The sequence below is a fragment of the Pongo abelii genome, chromosome 2 (genome assembly GCF_028885655.2).
Source record: "Pongo abelii isolate AG06213 chromosome 2, NHGRI_mPonAbe1-v2.0_pri, whole genome shotgun sequence".
In the NCBI taxonomy this organism is placed as follows: domain Eukaryota; kingdom Metazoa; phylum Chordata; class Mammalia; order Primates; family Hominidae; genus Pongo; species Pongo abelii.
The window spans coordinates 38,445,543-38,468,522 of record NC_085928.1 but is presented as its reverse complement, the minus strand read 5'-3'; the positions used below and the strand labels follow the sequence as shown (position 1 = coordinate 38,468,522).

Below are 22,980 nucleotides of genomic sequence, written 5' to 3'. Positions count from 1 at the left end.
TCCTCCCTTCTTTCCTATATAGCACTGTATACAAATTCACATGTCAAGAGATTTTATGGCTCATCAAGTTTAATGGTTCAAAAGAATGGAAAACCATAATTGGAATTCCATGGGATTCAGATTTATTTGAGTCTGTTGTAGTTTACATGTTATAAGTATGCTGTAAAAGCAAATAAGTACTTAAAATGTTATACTAAATTCAAAGTACAATTAAACTGAAAAATTAACACCTAGGCAAAAAGTATTTAGACTGTTAATTTCAAAAGAGACTCTTCATTGTTTGTGGCTAGGATCTGATATAAGCCATTTAGCCCAAGTTGTAAAGATTTGTCTTACAGATTTGTTTTTTGTGGGTGCATGGTAAAACAGGGAGATTCCAAACTAGCTTTTAAAAAGCCTTTTGCAGTCACCAGCTCTCTTTGGTCCTTTACCTGCTCAGGAAGTTGTTTCTTACTTCAGATGAGTAAGACATTTTTAGGAAAGTTCTTGTGGGTTTCTCACAGGAGGGACTGACTGCCTTGTAGCAGGGAAATCAAGGTAAAGGGTAACCTCTCTTTACAGAGTGGATAAGGTTAGGCACGCTAGAGACAGATCTTCAACAAGCTTAATCCTTTACTCCACTTCACAGCTGGGTGTCTGAGAACAGGAATTCTTCATGACTGCATCCTACAAAGGACCTCCTCTTTGGCCTGAGACAGCCCCCTATATGTCAGCCCTGCAGCACCAGATGATGAAGGAGCATCATCCCTATGGATAGACTAGCATAACCAGAAGAGTAACAGTATCTGCTATAGGTTTGGCACTGTGCCAACTGCTTCATCACATTTAAGCTTCAGGTTAAGAAGTGATCACATTTAAGCTTCAGGTTAAGAAGTGATGTTACCTTAAGCTGCCTTCCTTTCTGCATAAGTCCAGGTTGTTCTGAAGGCCAAATAATGGGTTTTTAAACTACAGTTTGGGTGTTCTGATCTTGGCACAAGCCTTATTTGTCTTTTAACCTCAGGTTCTCCTTTCATAGTAGACTTCTGAAGAATAAGTCTGCCATCGTTTTTGGAATGCTTCATTCAGTCATCTCCATTTACATTTCAGTTCTCATCTTTTCCATGAATGTTTCTTAACTTGTCTAACCCTGGCTGATTTTCCTTTTCTAAGTCCCCACAGCCCTTACAGCTTTATTACCTAAATATTCTATATTATTTTGTACTGCTTTCTAATTTGTTTTAGTATATTACTTTTGCCATTAAGCCAACTGTAAGCTCCTTAAAGGAATGATACCTCTGTATCCCTCATATGGGTTGAACTCTGTACATACTTGACCAAATGATTGAGAGGTAAAAAGAACCACTTCCTAGGGGAGCATAACCATCCCTTAGGCTGAGTGGTACCTAAAGTTCTCAGAATTACTTGTTATTAGAATGGAAGAAGGACAAGTAGAGTTTTCTTCCTCTTGTTCTTGTCACTTCTGGAAGGAGAACCATTTAGTGAAGAGAAGAATTCACTTGGAGACAAATTTAATTAAAGTCCAGATGGGGGAAATTGGCCAGAGAATCTTAACTTTGCCTGTGATTCTTTGCATCTGTGTTCAGCCTAACGAATTTTATTGAACTGTAAAAAGAATTTTATGGGGCAGAATTTGGGGGGAGATTAGTGGAGCCCCAAATCACTTGACAAAGTTACTCTCACTTTTATTTGAAAGCCTCAAGAATAATATGTGACTTCAAACATAATGTATTTATTTTAATATTATGAGTATTTGAAAAGTAGATAATCTTCCTTTTAGCAGCAGTAGATTCATTTTCACAAAATTCCACAGAGTAATTCACTTCTTCTGCCATTCCCAATTAACAGACTAACAAGTTAAGACTAAGGGACTTCCACAGTATCTCACTGAATGGGTGTTTGTCTTCAGCAAGAAACTAGCAGCTTTCTCATGTTCTCCCTAGGCTCCTAGACCAAGCAACTCCTTCCTTTTCTTCAAATTTAACAGGCAGACACTTAAGTCTTGCGAGCCCAAATGTGATGTTTTACATTCCACTTATGATCTCTGCTCAGAGATTTGTTTTTGTTTTGATTCACATAAAAACGAATTTTAAAAAGAAAGAGAAAAACATATTTCACCTTTAAACTTTTGTTCCAGGACTGGTGGGCCATGAGACACAATAAATCTGGCAGATTTGCTTCTGCCAGGGCAGCCCATCTTAGAGTACTGACCTCAACCTTGAGGCTGCTTTAGATACAGTGATTTGGAGCTCTCAGAGGCCCAAGTGCTACAGCTATGTTCATCTTTTCTCCATTTACATGTGGACTCTTTCTCTCAAATTACCCTCATTTTCTTTAGCTAATTTGTCTCTGTAGCAATATAATCGGTAGCTTTTATTTTTATATTGTCTCTTCTCTACTTGATCAGAGTTCCCATGAGGGTTATTGCTCATTATTCAATCTTTATTGAGTACTGAGAAATACTTGGGGTGGATGACATTGTTCCCTTTTTTGTAGTTTGTAGAAACCAAGGGAACAGGAGGCTCACCCAGTAAATGGATGGCAGAGCTAAGAAGAGTAGAACTCTGATTTATCGACCCATTATTCTTACTCTTTTAGTCTCACCATTGAGACACTAACATTTATCCCTGTCAATTCAGTGTCACTATTCAGCAAGGTTGGCCATTGACTATATTCTTTTGAAGTTTTTATAAGCATTCTCCCACATTGTTTATCTCTACTTAGTTTTTATGTGTAGCTGATCTCTCCTACCTTCATTGCATTACCAGTCCATTAAAATACAGCAGGGATGGGACCATAATTGAAGTTGTTGTCCAAGAGCTGCTCGTGATCTTGGTCCTTGTCATTAATGTGGTACCAGTCCATGCTAGTAGCTATAGCTGGGTTAGTGACATGGTATGATGTGTGGTGAACTTAGTTGCTGGGCCTGTTGTCATGCCTTGTGCTTAGCTCAGTAAATGTTTGCTACTGCTGAGGAGAATTATAAGCCCTAGGCTAGCTTCACAGGTTGACATTGGAGTAACTTTGAAATTAAACAAAAATCACTCTTCTGTAAAATCTGGGAGATACACTGGGTTACCCACAGCAACTTTGGAATTAAGTACATGCTTGGGAAAAGGCAGTCTGCTGCATGGCAAAGATAAGCCATTTGTGCCCCATAAGTGCATCTTCCAGGCCTTCACCTGAGGCACAGAGATTAGAGAAATTCAGAGGAGTCCACCCTTCATTAACCACTGCACTGTGTTCTTCCATATTTTGCTTGAAGGCCATTCCATGCCCCCGGGTGACTCACCTGGTACTCTTTCACCAGGTATACAAAGTCTCATTTTATTGGGGAGGGAGTTAAACTGAGGTAGATGAAGATGGGCAGAAAAGCATCTGACTTAGTCTGCCTATATAACATACGCTGCCGTACAAAGCAGATTTCGCTGCCTTGACTTAACCTGAGCCTAACTTGGTGTCTAGTTTTTCTGACTTAACCTGAGCCTAACTTGGTTTCTAGTTAAGTCACTGCCTTGACTTAACCTGAGCCTAACTGGTTTCTGTAAGTCACTTCCATATGGTTGCTTTAAGTAGTGGCTGAGATTTGTTTTCAGCTCCTAAACAAAATCTAGAAGAAGGGGCCCTCCACAGCCCACTGTTTGCAGAAACACTTTTTTTTTTTTTTAATCAAATAAGCACCTTCTAGGTTGTAATTTGTTCGTATATTTATCCAACACCTTTTTTGTCCCAGCAACACACCTACTAATTGTACCTCGGTACTTTCCTAGGCACTGGAGGTAAAGCTGGTTGTAAAACTGACCCTGAAGGAGTTTATAGTCCAAGAGACAGATAATAAGCAAATAAATCATTAATGAGTAATTTAATGTCACATCACAGTGCACAGTTTGAAGAAAAATAAAGCAGGGTAAGTACCACCAGGAGCTTGTAGCCTTCATAGGTGACTTCCTCTGCAGTTTTGGGGGAGGTTGTTTTGAAGGCATTGAGTCACTTTGAATTTTGAAAGGGATCCTGCTAGCTGGGGACGTCTGAGGAGTGCAAAATGCTTAGCTGGAAGATACTAATAGAAGGTCATTTGTCAAGTTAGTGGTTCAGACTTAAATGTCTTTGACCACAGAGTACACAGTCTTTCCAGGGCACCTCTCACCTTCCAAGTAGAGAGTGGGATTTGCCAGCCGGAGGACCTTTAAATACACTTATTTTTTGTTTTCTCTTTCCTCCCTTTATCACCTCCCTTCTGTTGTTGTAGCCTGATTAAATTGTATTGATTTTCACAATGCTTCCTTATCCTTTGCTTTTTTATTGCTTATACTTAAGAACTTTGAACCTTTCTACTTTCTTTTTTTAATGGATTTTACATCTAAATTAACACCTACAGTACTGAGGCTTTTTCTGGGGCTTCTGTTCTCCTCTCTTCCTAGCACTAATTAAGGAAAAACTACTGGTGAGCTGTAGCCCAAGAACGCAGGGGGCCCTGGCCCTACCTCTGCATAGCTGTGTCTCTGGGGCAAGTCACACTGTGGACATCAGTTTCTTCTGTAAAGTGAGGCATTTGGATCAGATGACCTCCATTGCCCCTTCCAGATGTAAAATTCTGTGGATATTCTGTGCCAGGACTGTGTGTGTGTGTGTGTGTGAGACTCTGGGGCCTGGGGTGTGTGTGTGTGTGTGTGTGTGTGTGTGTGTGTGTGTGTGTGTGTGTGTGTGTGTGTGTGTGTGTGAGACTCTGGGGCCTGGGGGGGGTGTGTGTGTGTGTGTGTGTGTGTGTGTGTGTGTGTGTGTGTGTGTGTGTGTGTGTGTGTGAGACTCTGGGGCCTGGGGTATCCCATTTTCCATATAGTCAAGTACCTTATCAAGGTACTTCTCAAATTCATAGTTGAATGTTTGCTGTTCTGATGTAACGTATGCTTTCTTTTGCTGATAATAACTCCTTTAGGCTAGAATAAGCAGTTATCATAAACAGACACAAGGAGTTGAGGTATGTCTGCATCCTGTCTGTCGCAATCATACACTTACCTATCTACTCCTCTACTTACCTCCCTACTGCTCCCCCGCCTGCCCCCACAAACACATCATTCCCCAAGCTTGTTAAAAAAAAAAATTCTATACTTAACAATTAATCATATTTTGGAGCCAGTAGAGCATAGAAATGTGAGGATGGTCAGACTGGAAAAAGAACACTCCTAATGTGTTCTCGTTCTTGGGCTCAGAATTAAAACTGCTGCTGTCCTATCTTAATCTGCTAAAGCATCTCAGAGAACAAGCATGAAGAGGGAGTGTTTCTCATATCTGAAAAAGAAACCAGGGACTTTCCTTGGTGAGCCTTCCCATCTTTGTTTGCCCAGCTTTCCCAGGCAGAGATGATGTTAGTGCAGATTAAAGTCAAGGAGAATCTCAACTCTTTTTTTTAAAAAAAAGGAAGGATGTGCAAAGGCTGATAAGTGTTGGTGATAATCTGCTAGGAATTAGTGTACCTAACAAAATGATTCAAAACGTGAATGTCCCACCTCATTTTAAGTAGAAAATGACCAGCCATAGGAGGTTCTAAAAGTCATTGCAGCACACTTTAAGCATAAGCGACTGGGTTGGTGGCTAGAAAATGCTGTGGTGATGACAGCAGCAACCACAGCAATATTGCTTTGAAGGTTTGTGATGCTGGCTGCATATGCAGTGTCTCTTCATCTTTAAATCCTTATTTAAATATAATTTACAACAACTAAACAATCAGTTTAAATTGAAGCTGAATTCATAGTCAAATACAAATTAAATGGACCCTAAAATCATTTAAAATTAATATGTCCAACAGATAAGGTAGGGTGTATTAGATTTTTTCAAAGATGACAGGCTCTGTGAACAACAGATGGGGCCATTTCAGTTCCTGAAGCAGATTGAGACCAATATTGCTTTACATCCACAATATCCAGTCTTTTATAAACAGTTCTCTTCTTGCCCTCCTTCCTTTTTCCTTTAAATAGGAGCAGCTGTATTTTTTTTTTCTATTCACCTTGTAAAATGTTCACTTTGCCCTGAAGCACTAGACATGGACAGAACATGACCTAAGAAGAATTATTGGAATCTTATTCTTCCTCCTACATTTTCAGTTTTTTTCTTAAATCTCAAAATCCATTTATTACCAAAGGCAGTTTTTTGGAGGGGAAATTACAGCAGAGAACCCTTAAACAAAATTTATAGCCTTTTGAGAAGGCAAATTAATGGGAACTGCAAGAGAACTGGAAAATTAAGTCAAGGCTTGATTTGTGTTTTCATACTGGCTGTTACTATAGTCTCCATCACAGCATTAGGAAAATAGCACAGACATACCAGGGCTTAACAGTTAAGGTTAATCACCACAAAAGTGCAAATGAACTTACTAAGCATAAAATTATTATGTGCTTTATTTGGAAGTGTAGAAATTCACATTCATTCTATCAAAAACATTCTTCCATCATACAGATTGTCCCAAGGACTAAGAAATTGCTCACCCAAAGAGCCCACTGTGAGATAGAGTATCCATAAGTCATACTTAGCTTTCAGTTTTAAAAGAGGTCTTAATATGTGATTGTTCTTTGAACCATGCTTTAAAGTTAATAAATGGGAAAAAGTGTGGAATATTAAAGAGTGTTATTTTTAAATTTTAAAAAATTGATGCTTGCCTGCTTTAAAAAAATAAAAGGCAGACACTGGGAAACACAGCTGTTAGAGTTTTGATGGAAGTTATGATTTTCAACAGTTGAGTTGTAGTTTATGGTACAGATGGTACTCTGGGTATAGCTGAAACAATAATTGATGGTCTCTGTTTGTCTCTTCCTCTATTAGATTCAGAAGAGCAGAATATCTTTTTTCCAGGGCAGGAATTTTTCAGTTTCCAATTACTGCTTATATCAGATAAACAACTCTTCCATTGCAAATTCTGTACCTCTCCACAGTGACATGGGTGTTGGCCCTGCTCTTCTCATTATGGTAGGCTTCCCTAGGTTTGAAATAGTAGTTTGTGGAAAATCCTACTTCTCAGTACTAACCTGCAGTTTATATAGCCTATCCTCAGGCCAAATAACATATCATTTTTCTTTTAAAATATGAAAACCAAAGTCTTGCATTGCTCCAAACAAAATTAGCAAAAACAAAAAAACTCCTATGAGGCAAAAATGATAGGCACCAATGTCATATACTTTTAAAAACCCTCCAACAGAAATTATTAGAAATACACAGATATAACCCACATTTTGAGTATTTTTAAATGCTGTGTTTCAATGATAAAATCTGGGATCTGACATTTTCTTCTGACAATTAAATATAAAAACATGAGTTTTTAACACACACATACACCTCAGTGGTTATAGTGCTCTGCTCCTCTGTTAAACTTTTACTGTACGTCCAAACAGTTATCTTATATGGTCATTTTAGTGCCAACTAAAATGCCAGCATTTTAAAATCTCAGAGTAAATATAAATGGCAGCCTATGAATTCTGAGTTTGAATTGTATATACTTATAAAACATAGAGACTGTTTTAAAAGGGACAATTCTGTCACATAGTTGTTAAAGTTTTATTTTACAGTATATGTTTAGACCAGATAAGGACTGAATGATGAATCAGTTTTTCATCTCCTATTCCAGTGTTCTAAAGTTGACATAACCTTTTATTTTTAATTCCTACGTTGACTTTTAGTTGGAAAAAATGAAGTAAAATATGGAGATTTTTCTGCCAAGTGTTCAGTTATCATACTGTAAGAGTTCATTGGTAACAAGAGCCTCTTCAGGATTTAGATGTAACTAATTATGGTTTAAAATGCTTCTGATTAATACAGTTACTCTATAAGTTTTACCTTTTAAATTGGCATTTTTTACATAATATACTACTATCCAAAATATTACCCTAGAAATGATAGCTGTAAGTGAGGTTTGTCATTTTTCCAATGCCTGGACTTGAAGCAGAAAGTTAGAACTCAAAACTATGATAGTTACTTCCTTGTACAAATTGACATATGCTTTTACGACAAAATAGCGTTTGCACGATTTTTTGAAGCTTAAAAAGATTTTACTTTTTAAGTTAGATTCGTCTTAATTCCAAGATGTATTCCTAACAGTGTTTTTCTAGTCGTTTATATTAACATTTACAAAAAGAGGGGAAAACCTGGCACTAACAAATTTTCGCATTCTGCTCATGTAAGACAAGCGAGTTTGAGTCCGGAGGAGAGAGAGGATTGCTGCAGTACAATATAGTCTCCCCCACCCTTTCCCCAAAGATTTCTCAATATGGGCAGGATTCAATGTGTAGCTCACTTGGAAAGCGTATGTAATACAGTCAGCTCCCACCTCTCAACATTTAAAAATTAAATCTCTAATCTGTTTTCTCCGCCAGAGAAAACTTTTACTTTCAAGTTTTGTGTGAGTTGGAAACGGTTTTGAACCTAGAATTCATTGGATGCGCTTTGCGAAACCTGTCTGCAGTTTGTGATGCTGAGACAGCTTTAACAGCCACCCACAGACTTGCTACCTGGCTGTCTGACAGCAGTGCCCCTTGGTGGAGCGGAGTTGCTCTCCCGGGCTTACCTGAGCTGCCTGCGCCGGGGCCGGGCGGGGGCCGGGCCGGGGCCGCTGTAGTGCCGCGCTGCGAGCCGGCTGTGCGCGCTCCGGGAGTCGCCCGAACAATGCGAGCGGGGCGCTGAGCGCGCCCGGCCTATGGGCGTTACGTCACTGTTCTGCCTTATAAGGCGCTCCGCGTGTGCGGCGCTGTCGGCGGGGGCGCCGGTGACCGCGAGACCCTCGGCCGCGGCGGCGGCGCAGCCACACACCCCGCTCCCGCGGATGTTCCGGCCGTGTGAACGGACCGTCGTTCCCGGCTCCCAGCGGAGGGAATGAGCGGCGGGCCAGGGACGCCGGCGCCCTGCTGTCGGGCTAACCAAGTCATTGGGAGGCAGGGTCGATCCGCTTGTAGCTTTTTTCCCTCTGGGTCCCTAAAGCTATTGTTGCTTCAGGGACTTCAATACACATCCTGTTATTCTTATGTAAACTTTTGTAAATTCATGATACTTTTTTTTTTTTTTTTTTTTTGGTTGCTGGGGGTAGGCGGAAGAGGGAAAGGAGAAGTCTGGGGTTTCGTGGAGACATCTCTGGGGGTAATTTAGACTTCAAACCTTCTCTTTCCTCTTTGTAATGAGTAGGGGTCCTCAGAGGATGGTGTTTTCTTTCCTGATGATGTAACTACCAAACAATTCTTCAAGTGATGATGGAAAGGCCAGATGAAATCTTATTTTTTTCAGTGTTTTTCCTGAAAGAACCTCCTCTTTCCCCGTTTCTGCATGCTTGTGTTTTAACGAAAGCAGTTAAAACTATCATTTTTTGGCAGGGAAAAAATTTTTAAAGAAATTAAATGTTTTGTGCTGTACTTTCAAGACAATGTATAAAATTAGAACTTTAGAGCCAGTTTTAATGTTTGTTCTCTTCTACCGGCAAACAAAATAAAGCCAAAAATAACCATGTGAAGAAAAAAGAAATTAGCCACATGTGATTGAATTAAGAATATTATCCTCTAGTATGGGGTAGATTTACTTGTACAAATCCTACTTCTTGTGAATGAGAATTCACCTCTGAATTATAAGAGAAGTCATACCTAAAGTTCTAACCCAACTATATGAATCTGCTAAATAAATTAGGGACGTGGCATTCTTATTTGCAAGCTTCAGATGAGTAATTTTAGTAGCTTGAGTCCTTTTAAAACCTCTTTTAAAATTACATTAAAATAGGATTGCTTCCTATTATGCTGTACATATGTCTGTAGAATTATTGTTTCCATATGTTTTGTCAAACGGGAATGATGAAAATAGTCTGCTCGCTTCATTTTCTTAGTGTGGAGTGGAGAAAGGATGTTTGCAGAGTTGTTAGTGGAAATGGTGTGGAATAAAGATGCAGGGCACAACATTAAATGTATGTCGTCTTCACTAAATTGGGAGTTATTCTAGATCATTATTCTAGATCACTCTTAAATACCTACTGAGAAACCTAAAGTAAACTCACTCTTGCTTTTCATATACAGTATACTATTTTAAGAGAAGTGAATTACACATACTCTTCAGCCGAACTAAAAATTTAATATTTGATTTGCAATCGTGTACTAACATTTTGGATGTTGAGTTTATTAGTTTTGTTAGTTTTAACTCTTCTGCCCTATACTTGTGAATTGCATTGTAATCTTTTGTCTCCTGTGCTTACCTCATACTTATTAAACATCCTTTTTGAGATTTTTATGCTACATTTTTTATTACAAATGAGGTTAAATGACTTTTATGAAAGTTGTATGATGCGTAAACACCTGAATCTCAGCCCCAAACTGATAGCATGCTTTTACCCCAAAGCTAACAGTTTTGTAGCTTGTTTTGCATCTTTTTCCCTCTGATAGGCAAATAAGTTTCCTAACATTTAACATTACCATTTGTTTCTTTCTCACATATCCATACTCAAGTTTTGCATTTATTTTCACTCTTTTGACTTGCTGGTTCCCATGACATATGTTAGTATTATTTCTTCCTTTCCTTTAGCTCTATTCTGAGGAATAGAGAAAAGAGGATTAGGGTTTCTACTCCTTGTATGCCTTTGCCTGGTACACTACTTGCCTGGTTACATTACTAATGTGTTACTCCTGAAACATCAGTCTCTTGAACCAGCTATGACTCAGCTTTCCAAGTGAGGTCATAGTTATGTGACCACTGTCTTCAGGAACCAATATTAATAGCCCTCATTTGTTGAGCTTTTAGATCATACCTACCCCCATACTTAGTGCTTTACAAGCATTTCATCATTTAATCTTCACAACACATTTTGATGTGATATGATCCATACTTTTCAGATAAAGACATTTAGAAGGCTAAAGTGGCTTGACCAAGATCACACCGCTACTAAAGTAATGATATAGGGATTTAAAGCAATGTTTACATGTATAGCCTTCTACATATATAGTCTTACATATATAGCCTTCTTCTACATAAATAGTCTTGTCTTCTCTTAAGAGTTTGCTCAGAATCTCTCAGAGGTGTATTTGGTAAAGGAGTGTTCAGATTTAACTGAGAAGTTTCTCTATTTTCTAGACTGAATCTTGAACTGGGAAAGCCAAGATTCATCCTCTTTTTTGTGGATTTGTGGATTTACTGACAGTTTTCTGGAAGGTGGCAGCAACGTGTCTTGTTCTAGTAAAATTAGAATATCATCACCATTTCACTTCAAACGAAAGTCAAGGGTTTTGAGGGAGCAGGACCTTTAACTGATACAAGAGTACCCTGCGTGGTGTATTGCAAACTCCAACCAGGTGTTGGCATTGTGTGCCATTGGCCACATAAGTAGATGAGTAGACTTTTATTTCCTTCCCTCTTTCAGCCAAAATTCTTTCTGAGATGCAATTTTTATTCTCTTGGTTTCTGAAATTTTCTTCATTTGTGAAATTCTCTTGGTTTCATTTGTGAAAATAGTAGTTATGATCACTGTGCCTCAAAATTGGCTGAGAGAGTTTTACTTCCTAACCTTGTTCTGTCCAATTACTGTGTGACTTTCTTTTCATTTTATAATCAGGAATTTCCTACAAATAAGTATACCTAGACACCAAGGTCCTTTCTACAATTAGTAATCTGAGTTTATGATCTAAGTCAGCACTAGCTTTAAGCTGTTATTTAGAAATGATACAAAGAAATTTTTCTACCAAGTTCATTGCTTTCTAATGCGGGAGAAGGGGTTTGTAGGTAACAAGGCAAGAAACAAGGAGATATCAACTAGATTTACCTATATTATATTATGTCAAAAACAGCTTAATATCACCAGTTTCCCTGGTTCAAGCTAATTGTCAGGAGGCCATGACAATGACCACATTAACAGGTGTTATTAGTGAAGTCAGTTGCTACTGACCATAATTACAACATCATCATTATTTAACTTTTAAAAAATACCATTAATGTACTGCGAATCACATCAAGCCAGTTCCTCTTTTTGAAGTAACTGCTCTTATTTTCTTTCATGTCTTCTCTCCCTGCCTTTGTTTCTTCTTTTGACTGGTCAAGTCTTTCAGTCATCCAAATATAGTAAGTGACAAAGAAGCAGTAATTAATGGGATGTTTCTTGCAGCTACCCAAAATTTTCACTGCTGGTCCTTTGATCAGTTAAGCAGTGGTACGCTCTGCTCCCTAGGAGCTCTGCTTTGAGCTATGAGATGGTAATGCTAAGTATATGACATGTTTGCTTCTTTGCCTCTGTGAGATAGTATATATGGAAACACTGTCATGTACAAAGAAAAACAGCAAGACCTGTATAAGACCTGGTCTTATGGACCTGGTCCTGTATAAGAAGCTGAACAGAGTGGGAACAGACCCAGGATTGCATAGGGAGAGGTATAGCTCCATGGTCCTGCATTGCTTCAGACTACAGTTGGATTGGCCAGAATATGAGCTTTTGGTGTTTGTTCCACCCCACGCTACCTTCTACCACCTTACCCACAGGCTTCTTGCAAAGCAGCTTTGCCACTGAGCACTGGATAACCTTGCCATGGGTCCGATCCTGTGCTTGTCCTTTCTCCTCTGCTGCTACACAACTTAGGACAAAGGCTGAAGGGACCTATAGGCAACTGTGAATGTGGAGCCAAAGGAGATGTCTGTGGTAAAAGCACCTTCTCTCCATGCCCTAGACAATCATTTTTCTAATCAACCTCATTTCTTCACTCGTCTTTCACTCTTTCAGTTCTTTGGGTGCCACCTGTCTGGCTCTGTACATGTAGGTACCCGCATGAAATATATCACATCTCCGCACTTAAACTGTACTTTAAGAGCCTTTAACCAGCAGACCTTAATATACATACGAACTGCAGTAACTGAATATACATATGAACTGCAGGTTTATATATATAGACCCTCTTTACTTTTATCTGTAGCCTGAATCTCTAGTCCCAGGCCTATATATAGTCTGCAAAGTTTCCAGAAGGCTTCCAATTATTCTGCTCATACTTCAGCTGACTATGACTCTAGAACAGTGACATATGTACCTTGAGAACTGATTACAGTAGTAGTGTCCATGTGATGCTAGGGAATGGGAAGTCCTTTGTTATTAAAACATTAAAATGATGATATTTTGTGGTTTTAAAATTAATTTTAAAATTTTTGTTTTAAAATTAATTTTAAAATTTTTGTTTTAAAATTAATAGGCACCCTTCATAATTTGGAAAATGCATAAAAGTAAAAAATTTTACATGTAGTCCTACCACATGAATACTGCCAACTATTAACAATTCAATGTACTGTGTTTCTTTTAGTCTTTTTCTAAGCATTTGTAAAGCATCATTTTCATAGTGTGGATGGACCCTGTATGTGTATGTATATGTGTGTGTGTATATTATGTTTCTTTTTGCCTTTATTATATATTTCTGAATCATGTTAGTGGCTTTTCTGTAGACATTGGGTTATTTAAAAGCACATATTTACATATTCTCCCTAGCATTGGTGGTCACAAAGCCAACCACTGCCTGTTGGCCCCCTAACATTGCCACAGTCTTGTTCCTCATCAAACAAAGCAAGGAAGTCTATTTAATAAGGAATCATCTGTTGGCAAGAGACTTCCTACCCTTGGTTTACAGGGGATGCCATAAGTTGGCTGTGGACTCTAGTGAGCATACTAGTAGGTGAGTAGAATGACTTAGAATGAAGAATTGATAATGTGATGCCACCATAAGATTATTAAATGGGAAGCAGGAAAAGTCTGTTACTTAGGTCCAGTCCATTTGCTTATTTATTCCTACAAACATTTTGTGTTTCCTTGGTAACTAATAATAGTTTTGAGAAAATGTTGAACTCACAAGTATTACTGCAGAAGTGAAAAAAAACCCTCAAATCACAGAAATTAGAGACGGAAAAGACCTATTAGGTCATCTTCCCTGTCCCTTGCCAGTACAGATTGTTCTCAGTGCTTTGTTCAGTCCATTTTTTAAAGGGACCTTGTCATATAATTTGTAGCCCATCTCTCTCTCTTTTTTTTTTTTTTTTTCTGAGAGACAGTCTCACTCTGTTGCCCAGATTGGAGTGCAATAGTGCAATCTCGGCTCACTGCAACCTCCGACTCCTGGGTTCAAACAATTCTCCTGCCTCAGCCTCCCTAGTAGCTGGGATTATACATGTGTGCTACCACGCCTGGCTAATTTTTGTATTTTTAGTAAAGATGGGGTTTCACCACGTTGGCCAGGCTGGTCTCGAACTCCTGACTTCAGGTGATCTGCCCGCCTCGGCCTTCCAAAGTGCTGGGATTATAGGCGTGAGCCACCGTGCCTGACCCATTTCTTTTTTAAGTAATACATTTTTAAAGAAACCACTGACAGATTTTCCCATGTAGATGTGGAGCTTGATTCAGGGTAAGTATTTGCAGAGAAAGACCTGTGGATTCAAAGTACAATTGAACAAGTTTTGTTAGTTGGAAGTCATTGGAATAGTTTAGGATGTCTTTGGAATGGTTGACCAACTAAGAGTAGAACAGTTAGGTAAATTGGATTTACATGTTTTCTTTTATCTTTGGAACTCAAATAGAGCAATTCATGAGCATAAATTTTAATTATAAACTTCAAGGCTCATTGAAATGGTCCTAGAAAGCCTGAGAAAATAAAGCATCCAGGAAGTAAAAAAATAAGAGTAAAACTATTTCTTCTAAGATTATTTTTATGAAAATTACATTTTATAATGTCCCTTTCTGTTCGAAATTCTGCTTTGTCCATTATTTACATAGTCAATTGCTTGATATGAAGGTGGCTTCTAATTGTAAAATCCTTTCCTTTTGTCTGGCAACTTCTTCCAGACTCTGGAAGGACAAAATAAAACTGTCTCATATAAGCAGTCAGTGGTGGTGGTAAGACTAAATCTTCCACTTCCTCATATAATGGCTGGAAATGTCTTCACTGAGAAAAATGAACAAATTAAGAGTAAAAAGTGTGCTTAGAGTTTTATTAAGAAGAATGATCATTTCATAAAATCATATTTTAGGGTATAAGAAGCCTTAGAAAACATCTGATCTTCTTCTTGCCACTCTCTGTTCCCCATTTTTAAATAGATGAGATAACTGGAGCTCAGAGAGGTTAAGGGACTTGCCCCAAGGTCACACAGTAAATTGGTGACCCAGTCACTGTGTTTTCTGGGACTGAATGTTTCTTTTGGGAAACATGAAAAAATGGCACAGTGTGATTAGTATGTGAAATCCCAATTAATCATAGAGTAACTTACCTAGCTTATACTAACTGCAAAACTAATTTGGAACATTAATGAGCTAGTTATCTACTTTATGGATTAGAAATGTTTTCTTTTGTTGCATTTGCTTTAAATTGGAGATTTATAGATTGCTGCTTATCATCTCAGGCCACTAAGATTGGCCACATGTCAAAACCCTAATGGAGATGTCTGAACTTTTAATATAAATTTCTATGTTATCATGTAATACCATTATCTTGCATGCTTGCCAATTGGTGGTTCTGTACATGAGAAATTCTATTATAATTTATGTCACTAAGCATCCAGTCTACATCATAAAATGTAGATTTGGAAGATATGTCAAAAGTCTTGTGTCTACCCTTAGATTGAATTCTCTCTCAAAACTTCAGTGTTTTGTCCAAGAATTGGTACATGCACAGTCTAGTTGTCATTAATCAGTGCCAAACAGCTCCAGAGATTTTTTACTTCCCCAACAAGTCCATTCCGTTCCAAACTGAGAACTGGCTGCTTCTAACTTCCACTCATTGTTCTTCATCTTTCCATGACACCATGTTGAACAAATGCGTTGCTTTGACATAAAAGCCTTTTAAATATTTGAAAAGTTTGTCTTGAGTCTTCAGTTATTCCTATATTATATCATTTTAGTCTTTTCACACCCTGTGTCCAAAAGGTTGGTGCTTAGAATGAACAGATTATTTCATCATGATTATTTCAGCATTATCAGAGTTATCCTCCCCTTTTATAGGCTATGTGAATGTGTGTGTTGGCTGGGGGGTGTTGTATAAACATAGATTTTCTTACCATTTTAGACAACCATATCACACTGCTGAGTCAAAGAGCTTACTGATCATCAGTCTTCTAATGAACAACCACACACTCAAATATTGTCGTCATGTACTGCTTCTATGATAATCTAGGATAATCACTTCTATACTGGTTTTGTTTCTATGACTTCATTGTTATAATAATAACAAAAACAATAATAGGTGACACATTTAATGTTTAATTGATGTCAGACACTACACGCTTTACAAATAGTAACAACTTTAATCCACATAATAACCCTATGGGATAGATAACTGAGGAACAGAGAGGTTAGGTAATTTGAGATCACAGAGCTAGGGAATGATGGCACCAGAGTTTGAACTGCATACTGACTCCAGCAACTTCTGGGGAAAATCACACTCAGTGTTTTGTAGTAAGATTTGGATTTAGGGGGTAAACAGTACTAACAGAGAGTTACAGAACTTTGTACTTCTCTCATCTGCCATTTAGTTCATTGGACTTGAACTATGGGCTAGGAGAGTGAGAGTGGATCTTGGAGATTATCTAGTTAGCAACCCTTATAGTTCATGGAACTAAGACCCAGGCTGTGCAGTAGCCTGTTCAGGGATATGCAGATGGGAAAAGCTCAAGCCAGAATGGAGTGCTTTTTTACTGAAGAATTCTAAAATGTTTCTGCTTCATATAATATCCTCTCTCTGTCCTTTTTCCCCTTCTTTCTCCTTGTCTTCTCTCCCTTTTTATTTATGGTGCTATCAGTGCTAGAACAACAATAATAGAAAGTACATGGAAAAGATCACTTAAGATCCTACCACACCATGTTTTAAACTATTTTCATGTATTGCTGATTTCTGAATCTGTAAGTTCTTTATCTTGTTAGATTATGACATAGATTTAAGAATCTCATCAAATAAATGATGAATCTCATCAATTGCATTGATTTAAGTTTCATAGCTCAAATATGGAACCTCTGTAAAGAAGTTCCAGGGAGTGGAAAGGGAAGGGAAAGGAATTGCTGTCATTTATTAAGAGCCTACTGTCTGTCAGTCACTCTGCCTACCTGCTGTCTCTGTTGTCTCAAACTTCCTTCCCACTTTATGGAATTCTGTAGGAGGACCAGCACAATACCCTGCACAAAGTGAGCATTCTGCAAACCTAAAGAACGAGGAAATGAATGAAAGGAAGTGCTTTGAATTCAGCAGAAGAAAGAGATAACAGTCATGTGCGAACTACTCCCACCTATTGCCTATTGACTGTTAGCTTTCAGTTCATTTTTGTACAATTTAACCATTGAGACAAATGTGTATACAGGATACCATGTAATGCTGTTTACAGGTATAGATTTTGGTTCTTGTACTTTTGAAGCAGCTGAATACTGATAAGGCCTGAGTCCAGAAACTATTTTTTTCCTTCATTTAATCAGGTTTCTTTACTTCCTTGACCACAAATATTGTTTGCTAAGGAAATTTCTTCTTTGGGATGGTATTTAACCATGCAAGTGGGGAAAATTGTGCTACGATACTGCTCTGACAGCCTGTGGACTTGAGGGATAAAAACTGCAGGAGCAGAGTTTCCTTTCAGCAGTCAACTATAGGCTCAGTCACTTCTTGACGAAACATAAGTTAAAATAGTGCTGATTTCTTTTTAAACATAATCAATTCTAACGGAAACTGTTCCAGCTGAGTTTGGAAACACACAGAAGCAGCCTTCAGTTACCATTAAGGCTATTGCCCTAGTAATACCAAAGAGACTCTTTCAGCCTACTTATTTGTATTGGATGCTTGTAGGGCTACTTCATGGGGACCTGGTGTTGACTCTCAGTGACTTCCACTTTGACTCTGAGATTTATCTCCAAATGCTGATGCATTCGAAGATTTATAGAAGCACAAACTTATCTTATTATTGCTAATTTGTCCCATTACTAGACTGTGCCCCTTAGAGTTATAATTATGACTAGCCCAATTATATTTTATTGTCGTGCCCTTTTTTGGCAAACATAAAATTTCTTTGTTAAACTTAAGGATTTAAAATTTAGCACAAGTTCATAAACTTACTTTGATACTTCTTCATTTCCTTTTTAAAAATACATCAGTAGACTCAAAATATAAAAGTGGCTTAGGGCTCACTTGACCTCTGAAAGGTGCTGACTGACTTTTAGTTAAAAACAATATTTGTCTATCTATATCTCTGTCATCTATTTGTGGCTATTATGTGTTGAAACTTTGTGGAACAGATGTCTTTCTCCCTTCTTCTTCCCTCCTCTCTGCCCAAAACAGACACACACAAACACACACATGTACACACAGAGACTTGAAGCCTTTTATGTACATTTACCAACTACTACAACAACAAGAAATGAAGAACAATACAGCTCAACTCTGTAGATCTAGAATGGGGAATCTACTTCCCAAAGGCTGTATGCAGTATCTTTTCATCGAGTCATGGTAGCCTCCAACAACTAGTAGCAAGTAGCACCCTTTGTGCATGAGGATATTTCTGATTAAAAATCCACGTTTGTTGATAATGTTTGTTCACTGTAGAGGAATTGAGTGGATAAAAGAGGTATTACACTTTCCTTTCTATATCAAGGAAGGTGGAATATTCAAACAGAGCACTCTGTATGTGTGCACACATGCACATGTACGTGAGTGAGAGATAATTTATAGATATAGAAGAGTTCTACTGTATTCTTTTAAGAGGTTTTCAGCAACTATTTGTTGAATACCTTCTGTGTGTTTATCACTATGCTGAGTTCCTGGTGAGAGGGGAATGAGTGTAAAGCAGGGATGTCCAATCTTTTGCCTTCCCTGGGCCACACTGGAAGAAGAAATCTCTGTACCATACATAAAATACACTTAACACTAATGATACCTGATGAGAAAAAAAAAATCGGAAAAAAAATCTCATGTTTTAAGAAAGTTTATGAATTTGTGTTGGGCTACATTCAAAGCTGTCCTGGGCCACTTGCAACCCATGGACCACGGCTTGGACAAGTTTGGTGTACAGCACATTCCTGCCCAGATTTTGGGGGGGTAGATAGAACAAACAAATGAACAAAGGCCAAAAAAAAAATTCACATTAAATTAAGATATTGAGTTGGGTGAAGTAAGAATATTTTTAAAATATCAGTTAGGTGGCCAGCGTGGTGGCTTATGCCTGTAATCCCAGCACTTTGGAAAGCTGAGGTGGGCAGATCACTTGAGGTTAGGAGTTCGAGACCAGCTTGGCCAACATGGTGAAACCCGTCTCTACTAGAAACCAGTCTCTACTAGAAATACAAAAGTTAGTCAGGCATGGTGGTGGGCACCTGTAATCCCAGCTACTCAGGAGACTGAGGCAGGAGAATCGCTTGAACCTGGGAGGCAGAGGTTGCAGTGAGCCGAGATCATGCAACTGCACTGCAGCCTGGGCAGCAGAGAGAGACTCCATCTCAAAAAAAAAGTATTGGCCGGGTGTGGTGGCTCGTGCCTGTAATCCCAGCACTTTGAGAGGCTGAGGTGGGCGGATCACCTGAGATTGGGAGTTTGAGACCAGCCTGACCAACATGGAGAAACCCCGTCTTTACTAAAAATACAAAATTAGCCGGGCATGGTGGCATGCCTGTAATCCCAGCTACTCGAGAGGCTAACAGGAGAATCACTTGAACCCAGGAGGAGGAGGTTGCGGTTAGCCGAGATCGAGCCATTGCACTCCAGTCTGGGCAACAACAGCAAAACTCCATCTCAAAAAAAAAAAAAAAAAAAAAGTATCAGGCCTAGAAATATCTGGTAGATCTTCATCAGACGTTAAAGTTCATTTGGACCTTGAAGGGTGAGTAAGGCATTCCAGGAAGGAGAATGGTGAATCAAAGGAACCCTGGATTTACTATAGTCATTGGTTGGCTCTCATGGAGCAGAGCTGGGCCTCTGCAGGCAGTTGTGCATGTGGTGGATATCACAGCCATGGTTGAGAGGTCACATAAGATGGGTCCAGACTACGAATAGGTCTTAAAATTTAAGTAGTGGGGTCTGGGTTTTAACTTCATGTTACAGACAGTTGGGTGCCATCAGCAGCTTTTGAGCAGTTGAATAACATATTGAAAGCAGTTTTAAATGAATCATGGCATTGTTAGAAAATTCTTTTTCAATTTCTTATATAAGTGCAATATATTCATATGAAATGGAACTGGGAATACCCAGATATACATATAATATAGATATGGATATGATGTAGACATTGAGATAGGGCCTCATTCTGTCACCCAGGCTGGAGCGCAGTGGCACAATCATGGGTCACTGCAGCCTCGACCTCTTGGGCCCAATTCATACTCCCTACTCCCACCTCAGCCTCCCAAGTAGCTGGGATGACAGGTGTGCACCACCACACCTGGCTAATTTTTTTTTTTTTCCATAAAGATGGGGTTTTGCCATGTTGCCCAGGCTCATCTTGAACTCCTGGGAAGGTTCAAGCAATCCACCCACCTTGGCCTCCCAAAGTACTGGGATTACAGGCATGAGCCACTGTGCCTGGCCTCCTATTGTATATTAATGCTTCTCTTAGGTACTACCTTCGGACAAGTGGTGATGTGGAGCAGCATCTATTGAAAAATTTTAAATGTCTGCTCTGAGAATAAAAATAAAATGGGTCTATGAAGTTGTAATTAAATAGGAGACTTTATTTTGAGCTTATTAAATATTAGAATAGCTGTCAGAGGGCCAGGCATTATGTTATGCACCTGTTGCTACTTGGGAGGCTGAGGTGGGAGGATCACTTGAACCTGGAAGGTTGAGGCTACAGTAAGCCATGATCATGCCACTGCACTTCAGCCTGGGCAGCAGAGTGAGACTCCATAGCTTAAAAAAAAAAAAAAAAAAAAAAAAAAGTGACTGCTAGAGAATGGTTCTTTGACCCATTTACTTGATAAGTAATTATGATTTACCAAAGGTTCTTCCCAGAGAAAAGTTGGTGGCTGGGTAAAGATTTCTCAGGCTACAACAAACAAAACAAAACAAAAGCACCCCTGAATATTAATGAATTGGTTCGTTGCTTGGTTTTGTAGAGGTGCCTGTTTGATCCATCACTGAAAATAGAGAGAGGCTCTTTATGTTTTAGGTATACCCTCCTAACTGCTTAACCTATCAACAATTTTATATACTGGCTGTGGGAGGTAAAGTAGAGAAAAGAATCTTCTTAGACTGCTTTTTGTGGAGATATGAACACTTTATCTTCATTTTTCTCTCTTCCAGCGAAAGAAATTCTATAATCATCTTTGCTGATTCACTTTGATGTTTCATAAATTTCATTGCAAAAAAATAACTCTGCTAAGAATTTTAGCTTGTCCCTTTTCTCTCCATGATCTTATTTGGCTTTCATCTCTTTACTTAGTTGTTTAGAATTGTGCTTCTTAATTTTTAAAAACATATTTTTAGGTAGAGGAAGAGCATCTTTTTTGTCATCGATTACATTATATTCAGAGAATTTGATCAGTATGTTATCTATCCTTTGACATTAAGGTTTGTTTCATGGCCTCACTACATGGTTACTTTTTGTTCAGGTTCTCTATCTGCTTGAAGATAATTTATGTTTTGTGAAACTTAACAGTTTTCTCTATATAAAGCTTTTTAATTGTGTTGTTAAGATCTTCTGTAACCTTACTGATTTTTGTCTGCTTGGTTTATTAATAACTAACAAGGATGTGCTATACTCTCCCACTGTGATGATGGATTAGTTTGTCCTTGTATTTCTGGCAATTCTTGCTTTACGTATTTTTAGATGCACACAAATTCAAACTGTTCCTAGGAAATAGAATCTCTTCATATTATATAATAATGCTTTATAGATGTTTTTAACTTTAAAGTTCATTTTGTTTGATATTAACATAGCTACATAATCTTTCTTTTAATTAGTAGTTACTAATGTCTTTTCTGACCTTTTACTTTCAGCTTTACCATACCCTTATGTTCTGGTGAGTCTCATATAAATAACGTATAGCTAGGAATTATAATTGTTAAAATTGCTTTAATCCAGTTTTACAATTTTTGTCTTTTAGCAGGATCATTTTGTCTAAGTTTATAGAAATTATTTGCTGTCTTATTTGGTAATTCCATTTGTACCATCTTTTTGTTGCTTTTATCTCATTTCTTGGCTTCTTCTGAATTTTATTTTTATCCATTTCCTCTCTCTCTCTACCTTGTAATACATACTGTATTCCTATTAGAGATTAATGACCCTATAAATTCCATCTCACAAGTTAAATTCTCAAAAGTCTAAAGCTACTCAGTATATTAATCCTCCTCCAAAAAAATCTAAGGACTTCAAAACACTTTTAATTCCTAGCATACCCTCCCAGTTTTTATATTATTGTTATTATATATTTTAGTTCTATCTTTAATTCCATAGGACATTATAATCTATTATTGTTCTATTAGTCAATTATTGGTTTAGATATACCAATATATTTAACACTTTCTTTGCCTGTTATTTCTTCTTTTATTCCAGACTTCTCTCTGGGACCACTTTCCTTCAATCTAAATGCATCCTTTTGAAGTTCCTTTAGTGGAAGCCTGCTCTTTGCACACTCTATTTATTTGAATCTGTCTTTATTTCACCATCGTTCTTGAGGATTTTTAATGGGTATAGAATGCTTGGTTGAGACTTGTTTTCTGTCAGTACATTGAAGATATTATTCTACCAACTTCTGGTTTCCCATTTTACTGTTGAAAAATCATCTATCTAATTGTCATTCCTTTTTTCCCTGGCTGTTTTTATGATCTTCCCTTTGTCTTTGATATTATACTATTTCATTTGTATGTACTTAAGTGCAGATTTCTTTTATTTTGTCCTTACCAGGTTTCATTGAGCTTCCTGAGTCTGTAGATTAGTGTCTTTCTTCAGTTCTAGAAAATTCTTAGTTTATATTAACATTTCAAATATGGCTTCTGAACAGTTTTTTCTCTCCTTAATCTCTTATAACCTAGATTAGACACATGTTAAATTTTCTTT

At 38.0% G+C, this 22,980-nt stretch overlaps 2 protein-coding genes across 6 annotated transcripts in view; one reads left to right on the top strand and one right to left on the bottom strand.

The window, feature by feature from the left end:
• CMSS1 (cms1 ribosomal small subunit homolog) overlaps positions 1-22,980 on the top strand; it is a 370,900-nt gene that overhangs the window by 50,215 nt on the left and 297,705 nt on the right. The window lies entirely within an intron of this gene.
• Positions 1-22,980, bottom strand: part of FILIP1L (filamin A interacting protein 1 like) — a 104,999-nt gene that overhangs the window by 41,123 nt on the left and 40,896 nt on the right. Inside the window, exon 1 of one of the 3 annotated variants that reach the window (XR_008523630.1) lies at positions 8,552-8,673. The exons of 1 other annotated variant lie outside the window; for it this stretch is intronic. The gene's annotated coding sequence lies outside the window, so the exon portion shown is untranslated. Of the gene's footprint in view, positions 1-8,551; positions 10,710-22,980 lie in introns of those variants that run through there. One more of the 3 variants, XM_002813359.5, reaches the window with a different exon arrangement.